Source organism: Nannospalax galili, unplaced genomic scaffold (genome assembly GCF_000622305.1).
Source record: "Nannospalax galili isolate Female #2095 unplaced genomic scaffold, S.galili_v1.0 scaffold1214, whole genome shotgun sequence".
NCBI lineage: Eukaryota > Metazoa > Chordata > Mammalia > Rodentia > Spalacidae > Nannospalax > Nannospalax galili.
In genome coordinates, this window is record NW_008334871.1 from 1,376,398 (window position 1) to 1,396,580 (window position 20,183).

Consider the following 20,183-nt stretch of genomic DNA (forward strand, 5'->3'; position numbering starts at 1 on the left):
CCTGTCTATTTGGTGTTCTATGTGCTTCCTGTATTTGTATGGGGATGTCTTTCCTTAATTTCGGGAAATTATCTTTTACAATCCTGTTTAAGATCTGGTCAACACCATTAACCTGAAATTCTTCTTCTTCTATTCCTATGATACATAGATTTGGTCTTTTCATGGTGTCCCACATTTCTTATATATTCCATTCCTGTGTTTTTTTAGATATTCCAATCTTTGCTTGAGTGGTCCAGTTCTTAAGCTTTATCCTCCAGTGTTGATATTCTGTTTCCCATTTCATTCATTCTAGTGGTGAGGCTTTCTCCTGTTGTTTCAAGTTGGCTCATTGAGTTTTTCATTTCCTTCTTCAGTTCAGCCTGAGTTTTCTTCAATGTTTCTGTTTTGTGAATTCAGTGAGACATTTATCCCTATTTGTTTGTTCATGATTTGTTTGTTTACGTGTTCTTCAAATTTGTTGAATTCCTTGATCATGTTTATGATTGTTCTTTTAAATTCAGTGCTCTGGGTTATCTCTAGGGGGTTCTCTTTGTAGAACTCTTCTGCAGGACTGGTGGAGTTTTGGGGACATAGTGTTTTGGCTTTCCATTTTATTATTCTTTCGTTGTGAATTTTGGCATGTGAATTTCTCTTGTTTATTATTCTGATATGAGAATTAAGTTGAAGTATGCTTCTGTTTGTATTATCGGGGTTCCAAGGTCCGTCCTTTATTGGTTACGTGAAGCTAGTTGGTACAAGTTTCAGGTTCTCTCAGGTTTTATTTTGGAGGGAACTGATTGCTTCAGATCAGATCAGCTATCAGGTGCACCCACAGAAGACCAAGTCAGGTTCCAATCAGGTACACTCAGGTTTCCTTCTAAGGTTTGGACCCCTATTATCAGGAACTCAGAAAAAAATTGGGAAATTCCCTAAGCAGGGGATGGGGGTAATTTTGGGACTCTCAGTTGGTCTGCTGTGTTCTTAGCCCCTATGCCAGAGGGAGGCCAGAACCCGGCACTCTCTGGTGGTGTGCTGAGATCACATCCACTACACCTGTAGAAATATAATTTAAATAGTTGTCTGTGAGTATTTAAAATTTTGGCCTTGGGAAATAAATCATATTTGAGAACTCAAGACTGCTTTTTCAGTTAGCTAATATCAGAAGTGAATTATAGAAATAATATTTTAAATGACCTATGATGAAAGGAACAACGAAAACCAGCATGCACCCATGGATACCACCATTAGTATACTTTGTAAGTTAAGCCAAGTATTTCTCTGAGCTTTATTTTCTTCACCTGCCAAGTCAGACTATCAAATCAGAAGGTCTTGAGCATCCTTTACTAATCTGAAATTTGCTGAAAACTGAATTTAAGAAAAGGCTTGGTAAGGGCCTGTTCACTAATGGAGAGTTGAGGGGGGAAGGCGGGAGGGAACAAGAGAGAGGGAGGGGACTGGAAAAGAAAGGGAAGGAAGGAAGGGAAAAGAATATGCTTAATGAAGCTGATATGGTATGATTTGGTTCACAAAATAGTTAAGGTCAAATCAATGGAGTACTAAATGGGAAAATGTAAAGAAATGGAATTCAAGTTGATTTCCAAGTTTACATTATAGAGAATTTTTAATATCAACATAAACTTCATAATATATACATTGGGCTTTGGTAGGTGAGGGTGGAGGGCCCCATCTTATTTATTTCTAAAACAAGCTGTCTAGAGATACGAGACAGGGATGGAGGCTGTTGGTGTTCATAAAAAGTGAGTGCACTGCCTTTACAAGTCATGACAAATACCTGTGCCAAGGCAAAAGCAGTCCCAAAATACAGTCAAGGCTGATCATGGTCAGGCAGTCACAATGTCAACCTATTGGGAAGCAAATTACTTTTCAATTGAGTGTACACAAAGCAAGATTTTCTTAAAAGAATGAAAGGAACTAATGGACTCAACATGTAATGTTTCAATGGGCCTGATAGGCTAGCTAGTCTTTAAGCTCACAGCTACAGTTCAACTCTAACTGCTCACTGTGAAGTTTTTAAAAATTCTTTTACTTCCAATCAAGCTCAGAGAAGTTCTGGATGAAACCCACTTTAATACTGCTTTCACTTAGTAATGTCTTTCAGATAATTATAAAACTGTGGAAAACTAGATCTACTAAGACTACTCTTATACAACATCAGAGTAAAATTACAAAACTAACACATCTAACTCAGTTTTTAGATGAGCATGTATGCATTAACTAAAAAGGCCTGAATTAATTAGTGAAAAAACAGTACCATGAGTTTAGGTTATAAACATAACTAAGGAATTGTTAATCAGGAAAAGTCTTCAGAATTCTAAACTAAGTTTTTCTTTCAACTGAAAAATGATCAGGGATATTCACATGAGGAAAGGAACCAAGTAGAAATCCAGTCTATGGATTAATGAGGCTCAAAAACAGCACCCAAAGTAACCCAGAGCTTCTGCACACAGGCTGGCTCTGCCCTCCCAAGGTCTGGCCTCTTGATCTAGGATGAGCCTAAGAATCTGCTTCCAGCAAGTCTCTAGCTGATACTGAAAATGCTGAACCCAGAACCACCTTCCGAGAATTACTGATAAGAATAAAGCTGTGCAGTTGAAAAATCATATAACATTCCTCTTTAGTAAAAAATAAAGTGACTAAAACACTTTGTATCACATTGCTAGTTGTAAAATTTGCACTTTTGCATGTAGACACACACACACACACACACACACACACACACACACACACACACCAGAGTGAAATGTGGGTTTTTCTGCAGTCCCCCAGGACCAGCTTGGTACTAGTTATCTCCATGCCTCTACATCATGTGATTAACATACAGCAAATACAATCATTCTTTGTTTTGAATTTGACCTCATCCTTAAACAAATGAGAAAAGTTCCTAAGTCATCCAACTAAGACTTTCCCAGGCTTAAAAATCCTAACAGGTTCATATACTTTCTTTTTTTTAAAAAATCTGCCTTTATGTTTTAAAATGTGCTATGACATTTTACAACATTTTTCACTGGTAATTTTTCATGTTGAGGTGTGATCTAGCTGCAGCCCAAGCTAGCCTGGAACTGACTATGTATTAGAGCCTCTTTTACTGTTATTTTAATTAGTGGAATAGAGTAAGTAATTCTGGAGAAAATCTGAGTCAAATTTTGATCTCCCACAATGAAACTCACAGGTGGAAGTAGCTTTTCAATAACTTAGATATTCTAAGGCTACAGAAATGTAGACATTACAGATGATCGTGGGACTCTTATTAGAAATGGTCTTTGTTGGTCATCACTAACTAGTTTTTAATGATCTATATTGCCATTACTAGAAGCCACAAAATATGTCTCCATATAATTCATCAAACATTTTTGAATTAAAAAATTCTAGCCAAATCAGAATTCTAAATATTTCTTATTCAATTCCATGGAATTCTTCATGGGTGAAGAAATAAGATTCCTTATTGCCACGAAGCTGCAGCACATTTGCTGTGAGAAGCTTGTTGCAGATTTTAAATTTGAAAAACAGCAAAGTTATATAATCATCAGGGGAAGTGATTCAGGTAGGTTCTCCAAAAGACACGTATTCTTCGGTGCTCCCTTACTGACAAATGTCTGTTTTGTCTCCTATGCATCTAAGATTAAGCCGTTTGTGTGCCACTGTCTAAATATAGACACATATGCTTAAATACTACCATTTTATATACTTGGTATAAAGTGACACAAAATACATTTTTAAAGTATTTTCATTTAAAAAACAAATCAGTCACAATTTAAACACTAAATAGAATTGAGTCCAGACCCTATCATTTGTAGAGGAAGGGTGAAAGTCTCTAGGGAGTAGGTGCTTAGCATCACAAGTCAGGCCACAGTTGCTTACTGGCAAGGTTCAAAGTAGTACTCAGGTTTCCTGGATCCTCGTCCAGTCTTTCTAACCTGCATCAGATAAAGACTCTCCAAGGTGGTTACCACCATACATCAGATAGCAGGTCAATTTTCTCTTGAATTCTGAGATATACAAATCAAAAGAGAAATCTTAAAAAAAAAAACTTAGCACTGGGGGCTGGCAAGATGGCTCAGCAGTTAAGAACACTGGTTGCTCTTGCAGAAGACCCAGGTTTGAATGCCAGCACCCACATGGCACCTAACGTAACTCCAGTTCCAGGGGATCCGACAGCCTCTTCTGGCCTCCACGGGCATTGCACAACATGGGCGCACTTACCTACATGCAGGCAATACACACATACACATAAAATAAAAAATAAATAAATATGAAATAAAAAGACTTAGCACTAACCTCAAATCTTTATGCTATAAACCCCTTAAATATTTATACAGTAAAAAGAAATTGCAACACGCTTTCACTCAGAGCTGAAAGAGTTCTATCACACAGGCCACTTTTGAATGAATGGCTACATTAGATCTTAACTATCACAGACCCTCCCCATAATTCTCTGGGAAATGAACAGGATTTGTTCACAATGGCTGTCCTTCCATCTGCTTTTGGAGAAAGCAATAAGAGCTGTAATAGGAGTTTGGATTTAAGTAGTTTACAAAGCACAGAACACTCACGGTTCAAAGATAGGCTGTGTTACTGCTATAAGGACTCAAACACCAGGTCTCAGGTCATGGCCCCACCATCCACCTGTAAGCCCACCATTGGAATCTGGTATAAGAAGTCTAATAATGAAAGGAGCATTATCTCTAAAAGGACACATAGGGTAAGGAGAACAGAACGAGCAGCAAAAAATGGCCAGAAGAGAGTGTTTCTCTGCACACCTCAGTTTTAAAATGGGAAGGAAGTCCTAACTAGCAGAAGAACTGCTGTCAGAGGATCACTGCTGGGTGAGGGAGAGTTGATCTGCTTTAGGGAGAGACTCCAGACAGGCTGACAAGACTCCAATGGGTGAACTTGCACCGAGGAGCATCTGGGTACAAAAGCTTGACCAGATAGGCCTCAACATATATGACAGAATGCATGAAATCCAGAGTGGGGGTTATAATCCAGAGTATGGATGGGGGCCAGAGCCTCAATTTAATTAAGATCTATTATATTAAATGCACAAAAACTCAGTAATAAATTTTAAAAAAGACAAAAAAGGGGGAGCAAATATATTTCAAAAGACAGTCATATTTAAAATATAACTAAGCAAAACATACCTTTACAAGGCCTTCAAAAATTATCTAAATGGCAAATGGCACCATAGCTTTATACCCACTGAGTTCAACTAGTGCTGTCCAAATGCACAGGGGTGTAGAGCCATTCACTGTGGCATGGGAGATCTACCAGTTGCCACAAGCCCAACCAAAAGCAATTGTCTCTCCCCTGGCAGCCATGAACTTCCTTTAGTTCCTCAGTTAGAGGTAAGGCCTCCGTCCATCTTCCTCCATCTCTGCTAGAATCTGAGCAGGTCTTATGGAGGTACAACAGCTGCTGTGAGTTCACTGTGCAGCAGCCTTGTACTGTCCAGAGGACAACACTTCACAGCACTCCTCCCCACCCTCTGACTCTATTATTTCCACTCCTCTCCTACCACGTTCCCTGAGCTTTGGGAGGAGATTGATATAGATGCCCCATCTATGGCTCAGGGTCACTTATCATCAGCACTTTGAACAGTTATGAGTATCTGCATTAACCACTGCCCACAGCAATAGGAAACTTCTCTGACCTCAAGGTTCAGAGTAGCACAAATCTATGGATACAAACATATATATTTAGAAAACAGTTTGACATAACCACTTAGTATAAAACAACAATAGGTTGTTCCCTTGGTCTACACCCTCCCTAGCCATGGATTTTGATCATGTATAAATTTTGATCAGGTATGAATTATCTCCCATAGATTAGGCCTCATATCAAAACAAGAGAGAGACTGGTTACCCCATAAACAGTCTTGCCACTATTGCAACCATAAGCACATCTTGCCTGGTGGGTCAATATTGTAGTGGGTCAATATTGTAGTGATCACTGCCCAACGCTAGATAAGACAATCTATGTCTTTTCTCCCTCACTAGCCTGCACAGCATCTGCTAGTACTATGAAGGAAGCAAGCTGAGTGTTTTCTGGTCAGTTCCAGTCTGATTTCTCTGTGTCCTGCAATCAAAGTGTATGGTACCTGCAACAATAGGATCTTGCTATCTAGCTGTGATGGGCAACCAAGAGCAATGGCAATAGCCTGTACTGCACTGGGCGACTTGGAGTCTCCCTGACTCAAAACCTGTATGCAGGCTTTTTAATAGTCTTTATATTTCACTCTTTCCTTTCTCTCTTTTTAATTTCTTTTCTCCCCTGAAACTAAAGATATTAAATTTTATCTTAATCTTGAAATATACTCTTACTTCCGTCCCTTCCCTTACTTCCCAGCCCAGAAAGAAAAGGAAAGGGAGGCATTTTAGACCTCCAAGCCTCCTTCTCCTGGGTGGAATCATTTTTCCCAACTACTATTTCATAACACTGGGCATGCTTACTCTCAAATGTAAATATGAAGTAAACTAATCACATTGAACTACTGCTGTCACTATTTCTTATTAGTCTTACCCAGAAGAACCTTGGAATGCACTTCCATCTGTTAGAGGATCCAGGCAAATTCAGAAGAAAAACTCCTACATGATTATGCTTTTATAATGAAAAGCTCTGTGGTATGACTTGTCTACAGATCAAATCTTCCCACTGCATCTACATGGAACAGCAGGGTTCTGTAACATGCAGTTTCTATACAAAAGACTTCATTCAAAAACTAAAGAAAGGAACATTTCAAGTTTGAATGATACAAGTTGGGAGATAAAGCAAAATGCATCAACCTATGTACAGAAAACTAGTAAACTCTAGTTTACCTTGTGAGAAGCTAAAAATAACATTCAGTGAAGTCTGCATATAGTATCTCAATGAGAACTGTTTATCCAAAGTGACACGTAGACTCGTGTTCTCCTTAGAAGGAGAATGTGGACAGAAGTAAATGCTAAACTCTCATCAATGTATGCAACGGGTAAAGTAAATTTCAATAACACTAGGATACAATAATCCAAGGTATGACCTGAAGGTCAAAAATTTGACAGGTGAGGATACAAGTACAAAGCAAGGCTGGGGATGCTGCTCTCTGTAGAGCACCTTCTTGGCATGGAGGAAGCCCTCAGCTGAGGCCCTACATCTTTCTCCTTGATTTCTCTTTTCTCTCTGTCTCTGTCTCTCCCCCCCCATTCCTCAACTTCAACTTTCTCTTTGTCCACTTCTCGATGAAGATGAAAAGTCAAGATATTTCCGTCCCTGAAATGCCTCAAGGGATAGGGGAAACCTTACTGGGTGCAGGACAAGTAGGAGTGGTCAGAGTGCAAGTAAACAATGCATAACCATGAAGGTAAGGCTAAAGATTTGGGGTTTCCAGGTGAACATGAAAGGCACAGTCAGATGCCCCAGGAATAGTGAGAGGGTGGGCAACGGTTAAGATGGATGGTGATGGGAGGGCTCCGAGGCAAAGGTGAGAGAGGCAATAAGGCCTCCAGTCAAGAAGGGAGAGGAGAAGGCTGTGGGACAGCACAAGGAGAACAGAAGTTTCCCACAGTGGAAAAGGAGCACTTCATGAAGGTGAGGCTAGAACAGCGGGCCAGACGAGATGCAATGGACAAGAGAAGGGGTAAACTCAGACAGAGGTATGTACAACCTGTCAGGTCTGTACAACTAATGCAACTAGTGCAGCCATGAGTCTGGAAGTTGAGTCTGAACTCTAAGCTCTTGGGACAGTAGATAAAACAATGAGAAGTACAGATGATGTACTTATAAATAAAAACCCAGTCTCTGAACATGAGAGGCTTCACCAAAGGAATGAGGAAAAAGAAAAGGGTGAATATTCTGGAATTTTAAAAAAGCAGCTCTAAACACTGCCCAGGAAAGACACAGAGGTATAATCAGAACACATGAAGAGCACAGTCAAGGGTAGGGATGTGGGACCTTGAAGCCAGGAAGGGGTGCATGGGACAGTGCAGCCTCAGAGACTATCATTTCCACAGGGACATCTCAGCTTTCAGAAGACCAGGAACTGTTGGGCATGGTTCCAGCACACAGTTCTCAGCAGGAAGCTGGGGTCCTAACTTCATACCCTCAAGGAGCTGTCCTTGTCCCCTCAAGAAGTGACTTAAGAACTCCGAGTCCCCACAGCATGCATTGTACACTGCGACTTTCTACTAGCTAGCGCTCAGGGACAGAATAAGGATGCAGAGATGAACATACGTGTATAAGACCTGTAAGCTACAGAAAGACAAAAAAGCTGGCTGTGCATGGTTGTCTGTATTGCTGTAATCCTAGCTCTCCAGAAGTAGACTGGAAGTTCAGCAGTTCAAGGTCATCCTGAGCTACAAGGTTTGAGGCCAGCCTGTGCTCTATGAGACCCTGTTTTAAAAACCAAACAATCTACAAATAGAACATGTTCATTAAGGGATAACAAGCATTTCTAAAATGAGGTAAAACACAGAGAAGGTTAACTTCATTTTACCCATAAATGTTCTTTGTATACTGTGGTGGTCAGAATGAGAAATGTCCCCTATAAGCTCAAATATTTGATTACCTGTGCCCAGTCGGTGGTGCTGTTTGGGGAGGTCATAGAAGTTTTAGAAGGTGCAGCCTTGCTGAAGAAAGCACATCACTGGGCCGGCTTTCAAGTTCACGGTCCATTCCACTTCCAGTTCACTGTCTCTGCTTCACATGTGTGGTTGAAGATGTGATACCTGAGCTCTCTGCTGCTGCCACCATGCCTGCCGCATGTCTCAAGGCCTCCTCGCCATGATGGACTCTTATCCCTCTGGAACCATAAGTCAAAATAAACTATTCCTTCCTAAGTCACCTTTGGTTATGGTGTTTTATCACAGCAACAGAAAAGTCGCCAATACATATACCTCAGCCCAGGATGGCAGGCATGCCTGGGCCTTCATTACACTCATCCCCAGATCAATTCTCTGGGTTCTTGGTGTGGTACACTCAGCTTACACCAAGTATAGCGAGTGTGACACTGAAACTCTGTTGCTTTGCTTTGCTTTTTTCCTGCTTTTCTTGTCCCCTATTATTTTCCTTCCTCGCTCCGCATTTTGTTCTTACTGCTTCTTATTTCCCCTTCTCTTTCCCCTTACCCTACTATGACATATTCTCTCAAGTGTTTTCAACATATTTTCAAAGTCCACAGAAAACAGTTACTGATTAGCATTAATAGCCCTTAAAATAGCCTCACCCTTTCCCTTATCCATAATTTTCGCTGCATCTCCCTAGCCCTGACAAATGGACAGGCAAACCTGTTTGACTAGTTTCCTCTAAGCCCTGCTCAGTAAATTGGTTTAGGGACCAACAGGATAATAAGTAAAACTATGGAAAGCAAAAGGCTGTTTGTTCTTAGGGGAAGTTGCACAATACAGGCTAGTATAGAGCAGACCTTTCAGATATCACTACAGAATCACTCATGACACTGCTAACAATTACAAGTTTTTCACTGTTGATACTCCTCTAAATTATTGATGTTGTGATGTCAATGGAACAGAATCAGATGAAGACTTTATTTGAAATGGAGTTTAAGTTATAAGGCCTGGTAATAGATACTCAGCACTCTGGAAGCTGAGGGGGGAGGTTTACAAGTTTGAGACCAGTCTGTGCTACACAGACTAAAAAAAAAAAAAATCTGATGGAAGAAATTATATTCAATTATAGAGTGTGCCCAAGTGTTTTTGTTGTTGTGCGTGTACTTAAGCAGAGCTAAAAAACTTTGAATTTGCAAAGCAGATTACTCAAAATAGGATTCTTTTCATGGATTTTCCTTGATGTTGTTTTGAATAGCAAAACTCTTTCGCCTATTTAAAATATGACATCCTTTTAGGCATTGGAGGTTAACAACACTTGCTGTTCTTCCAGGAAACCCCGGTTTAAATCCCAGCACCCACATGTTGGCTAACAACTGTCCGTAGCTCCAGTTCCAGGGGATCCAACACCCTCTTCTGGCCTCTGTGGGCACTGCACACATGTGGTACACTTGTACACATACATGCAGGCAAACCATTCATGCATATAAAACTAAAAATAATATTTTAAAAAAATAAATACAAAAATAAAATATGACATGCTTTTAAACCATTAGCTATATTATTTTGCTGTTATTATTTTTTTGACAGAGTCTGCCTAGTTGCAGCTCACCTGGAAGTCACCATGTGAACCAGGTTGGCCTCAATCTCACAGAGATCCACCTGCCTCTGCCTCCGGAGGCAGGGATTAAAGGGCTGGTATTAAAGACGCATGCCACCTTGTCTGGTGTATCACTAGCTACATTTCTTTACGGAAAAAATATTTATATACTACAGTAGAGTATGCAAATATAGCAAACCACAATGAAACTACCAACTACTTTTTTACGTGTGTGTCTGTGTGTGTGTGTGTGTGTGTGTGTGTGTGTGTGTCTGTGTGTGTGTGTGTGTCTGTATGGGGTATATGCATGCTCCTATGAATTCAAGTATACAACATGCTATGGCACATGTGCGGAGGCCAGAGAACAAGCTCAGATGTTAGTCCTCACCTTCCACCTTCTCTGATAGAGGGACTGTTGTTTTTTGCCACTTTGTGGCAGCCTTGCTTCTGAGGATTGTCCCAACCCCCACCTCACCATAAGAATGCTGGGATTGCAGATATACTACCACGTCTAGCTTTATATGCATTCTAGGGATCTGAATTCAGGTCATCAGGCTTGTGGGGGAAGCATAAGACCCATGGAGCTATCTCCCCAGCACTCAACCATATTTTTAAAAATGCTAAATGCTTTCTGTACTTCCTTCAAATGTTTTGAAAATTTTGAATTCCATAAATATGTGTCAATTTATACAACGTAAGGAAAATCTTGTAGAAAATGCAGCAAATTTGTACACATAATTTTACCTTTTCAATATTTGGGCACATTATTTGAATTTTTCTCATTTGGAAGAAAATCCTGTAATTTCTTCTTATTAAAACAAGGTATATTTAATGCAGTAAGTTAAAAATGATGACTTGGAATCTTTAAAGTATTTAAGCATTAAAATTCACATAAATAGTCTAAGTCCACAGTGAGAGCTCCAGAATGTTCCTACTGTGCACTCTTCCCATTCAGTCTAAATACTTTAAAAGTTACCCACATGTCCGGCCTGGATGTGGCAACAGCTGGCCTACCCTCTTCCAGATATCTTACTATTCATAAACTGAAAAGTAGCAGTAAGTTCAAAAATAAATCATTTTTATTCTGGCTACTGCACACTGATAAATGTTTACCTAAGTGCGACAGCAATTTTACCTTGGTCTTGCTGTTTCTACAAGGGAATGCTGAGAAAGATAGTTTTAAAGATGTAGCAAGAAAACCAAAAACAAACAAACAAACAAAAAAACCCAAGCAAACACCCCCAAAATTGGGTTAGTGCATACACACACAACGCAGAACTAGAAGAAACCTAAAGCGAAATTACCCACACAGATCTCTACACTTTGAAAGTAACAGGACCATGTACTTTATGTAAAATCACAGCAGACAAAAATGCCAACACTCAGCTCCAGCTTGGAGAAGTGCGGCTAAGCAGAAGTATGGCTGGAGACTCTCAGGCAAAGAAGTCAATGGAACAGTCAAGCTTTTTGCATAACAAACTGCATTTCACCTTATAAAGATGAAACTTAAAATTCCATTTACTCAGCAAATACTTGTGTCTTGAAGTCATGTATTACACTAAATGCTTAATAAATAAATGATAAGTATAAATTAACAGAATTGTCTAAAAAAGAGACACTGATTTGAACTAAGAATTATAAATAATTATATATAATCAATCACCATTATGCCTTACAACCAATTTGTACCTGATATGCACTGTTTTCAATTATTGACTAATTGCCAAACCAGTTCATATATGTAAACATTTTCTCCCAAAATACTAATTACAAATCAAGCTATTGGTGCACATAAGATACAAATTTAATTGTAAATGTTTACCATTTACATAAAACATTACCACTGCATCCAAGTACAGAAAAAAAATTAAGATTAAAAAAGGTCATGATAGTTACATATTACCATAGGAAACTTTAGAGGGGGAATAAAAAAAGTAAAGCAAGCTCTATGGTCAGACTTCCCACGATCACACAGCTTAATCATTACTGTTCATAGCGTTCATTTCTGAAGCTCTGTAAGATTAGGAAATGTCTTCTGAATCATTTGATGTTGTATTATAGTTTGTCAACTTTTGATAACCATCTGTTTTTGTTTTCAGGCTCTATCAAAATGATCAATCAATACCTTTGTTAGATTATGTGAAGCACCCTTTGACTATCAAGAATATTGATAGTTGCTCTGCAAACAGAGTTCAGTCCAAAAAGAGGCTGTTCTGACAGCACACAGTCTCCCGGAAACTCCAGGGCCACTCCAGCCATCTCTTCCAGGACCTGGGACAGCAGGCTTCTCTCTGCTCCCTCCAAAATTTTCCATCTCTGCTACTGGACTGGCTTCTTGTGCAAAATGCTACAAGCAGAATCACCTTAAAAAATGTCTTTTCAACAACCCTCCTTCATCCTGACAATTAGCACTTTGCAGAGTAAAATTCACATGGGTCTCCTAATCGCAAATCCAAGGACTATTTTCATACAATTATTTCAAGTTTTTGGCCACAAAGCGTAACCTTCTAGACATCCTGCAGAGACTATCTCCTTTGATCTTCACAGAAGCCTTATAAAGTAAGTGCTTTGATCCCCACTTTGCAGATGCAGAAAAGGAACTGAACTGAACTGTCCAAGGATACAGAGCTTCCTGAGGGTAGAAGTAGGCCTGTCTAATACGCAGTGAGAACCTGAGCTCTCCCTTCCTGCAGTTCTCTCCTTTCCCTTAACCCTCCCCTTTGCTAACCCTTTCCCCTAACCCTCCCCTTTGCTAACCCTTTCCCCTAACCCTCTTGCTTTGTACCTTCTCATTTTTACTGCTGCCTATTTCTCAAACCCATTCCCAAATTTTGGGATCTCCTCAGTTATATTTTCTACCTGACTCTCATAGGGAAGACTATCAACTTTCAGTGTTTACAGTTCTGCTACATGCTAAATCATCCATCCATCCATCCATCAGTCAATCCACCTACTTGCTATCTAACATAGAACTTCTCAGAAGTTCTGTGAAATGACTCCCTGGACACACATCACCAGTGGATTTTCTATAAGCACATCAAGTCCTCCATGTACCAAATGGAACTCGGTCACCTTTGCTTCTCAAATCTCAAGTCTCCCATCCCCAAATCAACTCCTACTCCACCACCTAATCAGTCACCCATGACTTGTGACCTATTGCTTTTAATTTTCAAATTTATTTTTATGTGTGTGAATGTTTGCCCTGAATACAGGTAGGTGCACTGTGCATGCAATGCCCACAGAGGCCATGAGAAGGGGTCAAAATCCCCTGGAATTGGAGTTATAAATAGTTGTTAGCCACTCTCTTACCAAAATCATACCAGTATCTAAAAGCTGTTCCTGTCTCATATTTCTGAGATCCAACATTTACTATTCTGAAATCTGACTTCTCACCGTATCATGTCTTTTTTTTAAAGATTTTTTTTAAAAATTTATGTGTATGAGTGTTTTGCCTGCATGTATGTAAGTCTACCTGTGTGTGCAACGCCCAGAGAGGGCAGAAGAGGGTGTTGGGTTCCCTGAAACTGGAGTTAAGGACAGCTGTTAGTTGTCATGTGGGTGCTAGGAACCAAACCCAGGTCCCTCTGCAAAAGGGGTCAGTTCTCTTAACTGCTGAGCCATCTCTCCAGCCCATTACCACACCTCTTTATAAACAACCCTGCACTGGAGACCCACTTGCACATGATATGCTTTTAATAAATATGCGTTAGAGGAAAGAATGAATGTTCCTGAAATGCTTCTAATTTAAGTAGATATGATTACCACAGTTTTCAAGACTATCCTACTGTACTCAAACTGATTTGATTATGTAGCTTCTCCACTGGAAGGTATGCAAAGTGATATTTAAATAATTGAGTAAGCATTCAGGATGGTTAGCAGGATTATCAAATTACACTTTTAGCTCCCAGGATAGGGAGAGATTAACACTTCATCAGGATAATGAGTTTCAATGGCAGAAGGAGCTACATAATGTACCTTAGCATATTCCTAAGGAAAAGTAACCTCAGCAAACGTTTTCTTTTTAAAGGATGATTTAATTTACAAGAAAGCAAAGGTTTTCTAGAGCGAACTGTCCCGATTTAGTACACTCCTCTAAAGGTCTCTCACACAAAACTTTCTGCAAATAAACATTAACAATGTGCAGATAAAGGTCACTCTGCTGGAACCTCAACCATCCAGTTCACAGTATGGCTCAGAATAAATGTATGAAAAGAAGGCATCTGTCACAAAACCCACAGGTTTTACACTCGGCTACTGGCCACATTCTTTCAAGGGGGGAGAAAGACAACAGCTAACCCAGCAGCAGGGCCTGCTCACAGGTCTTTACCAATTCATCTTATAAAGATAACCCAGCAAACCACAAAATAACTTATGTCCAACCAACTGTGAAGATAAAGATTGTAAACTGCTTATTTTAGTGGCTACCTTTTTTGAGGTTTCAATAATTAATACTGCCCAGAAAATATATGTATAAATAGGCACTAGCTCAGATGTCACCAGAACATATACTGCATCAACCAGCACCAGTACCCACTCCTCAGGTGTAGCTTGGCAATTTCCAGGAGTATCCTAGAAATTCAGTTAATTAACAACAAGAAATTGGTGTTATTTGATCAACAGGTTCAGAAGTTACTTTGAAAAGGGTTTAAAGCTAGGCTTTTTGGCAATATTTAAACGGTAACTAAACTGACGGCTGTTCATAAGTACCTTGAAATACAATTTAAATTACTGGAAATGTTAACTATGAAACAACAGTAATCAAAAACAAACTTTAAAAAATTGTCATAAATATACTTACTAAATTCGTTTCCTATAATAAGTGCTCCAAGTTATCAATAAAAACACAAAACTCTAGAAATACTACAGTACAGCAGTATTACCCAGAAAAATCAGAAATCTCTTCATTTATGCCTAGGTGCTAATAGCACACCAAGTTACTGTACTGTCAAGAACTGCGCTTCCCCAAGGTTTGCAGATACTCTTACAAGCAACACTAATGCTGGTGCCAGAAGCATCCAACTAAGCTGCAGTATTTTCCTTTAGTACTGTACTATCTAGAAGTGTTGCTGGACAGAGACAGTGGCAGAGCTTGCAAGGATTTAAGCTACCAAGAGACAGTTTCTACAGGAAAAACTAAAGCTGCCCGGGCTCACATTTAATTAACATACTTATTTTTATTTCATATAATAAAAACTTCTCAATTAATTAAAAGAATCCCAAGGGCAAAGTGTGACATTTAATATTGTTAAAATGTTGTTTAAAGAGCTCTTTCTATCCGTCCTGGTAGTTTGTGTTTGTTTTAGTTTTGTTTTTGTTTTTTTGGGTTTTTTTGAGGGGGGGAACATGGGTCGAGGAAGCATGCGTCTAAGAGGGCAATTTTTGTTTGGGGGAAGGAGGGATTATAAATAAAAATAATGGCATACTTGGCATCTAGTCATAATGCCACACATTCCTGGCATTAACTTTGAAAAAAATCGGCTGTACAAAGTGATAGCCTCAGGTGACTTAAGTATTTGGCGTTTTTTGTGTTTGTTTGTTTGTTTGTTTTTAACCTTTACGGATGGCAGCCCTGTGGAACAGAGGGCTGTTTCCAGTGCCAACAGCAGGCGCTCCATCCAGATGACGCCATTGCCCCTGTGCAGTCCGCGTCTCACTTTCTGGACTCTGGGCTCTCCGTGCCCTCCAGAACCCTGAAGGCGCTCAGCTCCACGGGTCCCCGCAGCCGCCATGCATCCTCAGCTGCGCAGGGCGGCAAGGGGCACCGACTTTGGTCTCCCTCAGAAACCCCGTGACTGGTCCTGATGCGTCGCTCCCACCTCACGTCCTTCCTCCCGACGCCCTGCATCCCCCGCTCTACCTCAGCCAGCTCGGCTCCTCTCGGACCGCGCGGGGCTCTGCCCGAGGCCCCAGGAAGGTCCCGGCACCCCGGCCGCAGCCGCACGGGCCGGGCGCGAGATCCCACCCCGACGGGAGCGGACACCCTCCCGGGACCAGAGCGCATCCTCCCCGGGCTCTCACCTGGGCTCCAGCCTCTCCCGCCTCTTGCCCTCCGTCTCGTCCGCCCCGGCCGAGCCCGCCGCTCACCGCGTCCCCTGCCGCCGACCCGCTGCGTCTGTGGAGCAGGTGTCGCCGCCCGCCGCGCTGCAGGCGTGCCGCCTTAAGACGGGCTCGGACGGCAGGCCGCGCTCACGCTGCCCTCCCTCAGGGCGCAGCGCGCCTGCTCCTCCACGCGCCCCCGCCCCGCCCCCCGCGCCGCTGGAGCGGGCCCCCGGCCTGCGCGCCCTCTAACCCTATGCCCCTCCCCTCGCCCCCGCCTGCGCTCTTTCCCTGTGCCCCCGCCCCCGCACGGCCTTGCGGCCCCGACGGCCCTGCGCGCCTCCAGGTCCCCTAAGCCCCCGCCCCACAGCCCTGCGTGCTCCCGAGGGCCCTGAGTACCTCCCACGGACCTGTGTGCCCTCTAACCCTGTGCCCCACCGACGGACCGCCCTGTGCGCCCCCCACGGCCCTGCGGCCTCACAGGGCCCTAAGGATCCCTTCCCCCTCCACCCCCCGCCCTGCGGATCCTCATGGCTCTAAGGACCCCGCCGCAGCCTGTGGGTCCCCGACGGCCCTGCGCTCCCCAACCCCTAGGATTCCCCGTCTACGACCCTGAATCCCCCCCACAGCCCTGTGCCTCCCACCCGCCCTGCGTTCTGCCCCAGGCTAGGTGCCCCCCACAACCTACACATTCCCCAATGCCCAACGCGCCTCGGGTACCGAAGAGGCCACCCACGGCCTTGCGCGCCCTCTGACCTTGCCGAGGGGCTCCTGAAGGCCGGTCCCGGGCGCCCCTCGGGCTTCCACGTGATGCGCCAGGCCTCAGCAAGAGTGCTAAGGCAGGCCGAGGCGTGCACGTGGACCGCTTTCCTGCGTCTGCACCAGCATTCCCAGCCCGCCTTTAGGGGAGGGGACGCGGGCCTGGTCTTCTCGCGGCCTTCCCGCCCAGCCTCCCGCAGAGCACTGTGTAAGCCCTGAGGAGAGGGCACCTGCGCTAGTCTAAAGTTCTGGAGATCTGGAACAAGACAGTTGGGTTGCTGGGCCAGAACTCCCATCCAAGGGGCTGGGGACGAAGGGCCCTGTAAAGCTCTGCTTGCTGGAGTTCCGGCTGCCTGTGCTACCAGCTAGGCAGAGCATCCGTGCCCCTGGGCACCCAGGCAGGAGTACCTCTTTCCAGGGCGGCCTCAACCTCCAGGCCGACAGCTGCCGGGCGCTTGGCCACAGCTGCTCATCCACAGTGTGGCTTCTCGAGCCTGCTGGCCAATCTTTCCATGGAGGTAGGTGCACAAGTGTGGATAGACACATCTTATGTATGACGTATGGATATCTTATGGTCCAGGTTTCAGAAAAGCACAAATCAGGTCTCACATAAACTCCAGAAACTACAATGCTTCAACTTGATAAAAAAATCTGGTGTTTAAATGTTGAGAAATAAAAATACCATTAACATGATATTTCCTTGCTCTCACCTGAGATTCAGAAACGGATTTAGCCCTCTGCCCTTTGGGAAAAAAATGAGAAATTTATGTTTTATGGTCTATTTATTATTGTCTTTTTGAGAGGAGTTCTCCCTGTAGCCCCAGCTGGCCTGAAACTCACTATGTAGACCACGCTGGTTTTGAATTCACAGAGATCCTTGGGCCTCTGCCTCCCAAGTGTTTGGATCAAAGGTTGGTGCCATCACGCCTGGCTCCTGGTCTACTTTTTAATGTTAGACCAAAAAAAAGCGCTAATGCTCATAGGTGTTCTCATTAACCTAGGAGGTACAAAGCCTCAGATTCACAAACTCTAGTCTCTCTTGGAAAGATGTTTCAAACACACATTTCCAAGAAGATAGTGCAATTCCTTCTTTGTAACTTAGAAATCTTTGCACCTGACCTAAGGAGTTAACATGCTAAGTATTTGTTTAATTCAACAGTACCCTGAAATAAACATTAAGCAGATAATCAACAAGGGAACTTAAGCACTTTCTTTAAAAGTTTTATTTCTCAATTGTCACCCTTCCAATAATGTAGACATAAAGTCTTGGTGAAAACTGACATTATAAATTTAAGAAATAACTAACGGGGTTTATGTGATATAACTTTTCCACAATTGTGTCACATCTGCATACATAAAATCATGGATGTGATCTTTGTCAAACTCATGGAAATAAAAATGCACTAACATATATTCTATGTGGCAATGTCCATGTTCCTCATGGCGGCTGTCTGGCTGCTAGCCTCCATGCAATCAGAGCTCAGCACTGAAAGAGCACAGCCTGAGTTTACTAAGCTTTTGCATGAATTACAACTGAACTACAATTTCAGAATTTGAAACTTTATGTAAAAGCAAGAAATCAATAAGCCTCACCCTCTTCACTTTAAAATGCTCTAGCAACGGGTGCTTAATATTATTGACAGAATGGTTGGATAAAGTGAACACTTGCTACATCCTTTTAAAGAAAGATGCAGTTTTCATATTTAATCCATCCTCCAAGTTATTACCCAAATTAACATTGAAATTTTCCTGTCAAAATGATAGAATGTGGTGTTGGACACCATTTCTGTGAAGGCGGATTCAGTCAAGGTAGACTAAAATCCTTTTGTTATTGTTGAACAATATTTGCATCAGTTTATTCCACTGTTAATTTTAAATCTTTCTATGATTGTAAAGACTGTTGGAACCATATGATTTTAGTGGAAAATATCAATAACTAGTGACAAATAATAGCTTAGCTGATAATCATTAACTGTTAGCCTTGATTAAATGGAGTCTTACCAGTTGTTAGCTGTTTCAGCTGACATGTTTTCCAACTGCTGTGTGCCTTCATTTCTTTACCCATAAAATAATTGTAGCATGAGGCTAGAATGATAGCTCAGTGCTTTAGAATATGTACTACTGTGACAGCTTGTTAGGTTCCCTGCATGCATGTCTGGCCTCTGCAGCCACAGATACTCACATGCACACACACACACACACACACACACACACACACACACACACATAATAATAATAATAATAAATTAAAGCCAGACGTGGTAGTACACAAGTCCCAGCACTCGGGAGGCAGAGGTAGGTGGATCTCTATGAAATCAAGGCCAGCCTGATCTACATATCAAACTCCAGGCTAGTTGGGGCTACAGAGAGACTGTGTCTCAAAATAATGATGATCCTAACAACAACAATAATAGCGGCTGGAGAGATGGCTCAGCGGTTAAAATAATAAAATATTAAAAAATGAACATAGTATCTACTTTGTAAAGTTATTGTGAGAATTGCAGGAATTAAAACATGAATTGTACAAGACAGAGCTCTTGGCACCTAGCACTTAGTAAATATTAACTTAGCGCTCTCTATCTATAATTCTGACAATGGAGCATTAATCAGCTTTGTAGGACGCCCCCCACCTTGGAAGTTCTTTGGCCTGAACCTAAGTCTCACACGTTATGCAAGTTCTTGCTCTATCGTTGAGCTACAGCCCCAACCATATAGATAAGATTTAATAAGGATTTTTTTTAATTACTAGAGGCAGCGCACTCTAGTAAAGAATATTCTTTTAAGTACTCTAATAATGTCGTTTCTTTAGCACTTTGCCTTTTTCTATGAGCAGTGCCTTTGTATTTCTCTTTGTAAATAGTTTTTATTGAGCTTTTGTACATTTCATACAACAGTTCTTACCCCTTCACCATCCATGTCCCCATACCCCCAACACCGGGCCTCATGTATTCTGCCATACATGTTAAGTCCCATCCATCAAGCATTGTTCCCCAATGTCCATTGGTGCAAGTTCATCCACCAGAGTCTATTCAGCCTATCTAGAGATCTTAAGGAAGGTCTGCCCTCCCTCTTCCAGTAGCAATCAGTCTCCAGCAGTTCTCCAGCTAGGGTCGGCCCACAGCCCATTTCCCTCACACCACACTGGGCACTTGTCTGATTGAGCTGGCCTTTGTATTTATCAGAACAATTCTTAGATTTGTTTTATTCATTTAGCATTTGTTAACTGACCAGCTTATGCAAAGTTTGATAAACACTGA

The 20,183-nt window shown here is 41.9% G+C and overlaps 1 protein-coding gene across 2 annotated transcripts in view; it reads right to left on the reverse strand.

Annotated features, from left to right (window-relative positions):
* Positions 1-16,257, reverse strand: part of Ugt8 (UDP glycosyltransferase 8) — an 82,244-nt gene extending 65,987 nt beyond the window's left edge. The window contains exon 1 of one of the 2 annotated variants that reach the window (XM_008829623.1): positions 16,150-16,257. The gene's annotated coding sequence lies outside the window, so the exon portion shown is untranslated. Of the gene's footprint in view, positions 1-1,771; positions 1,794-16,149 lie in introns of those variants that run through there. The other variant, XM_008829625.1, reaches the window with a different exon arrangement.
* Between the last annotated feature and the right edge of the window lie 3,926 nt (positions 16,258-20,183).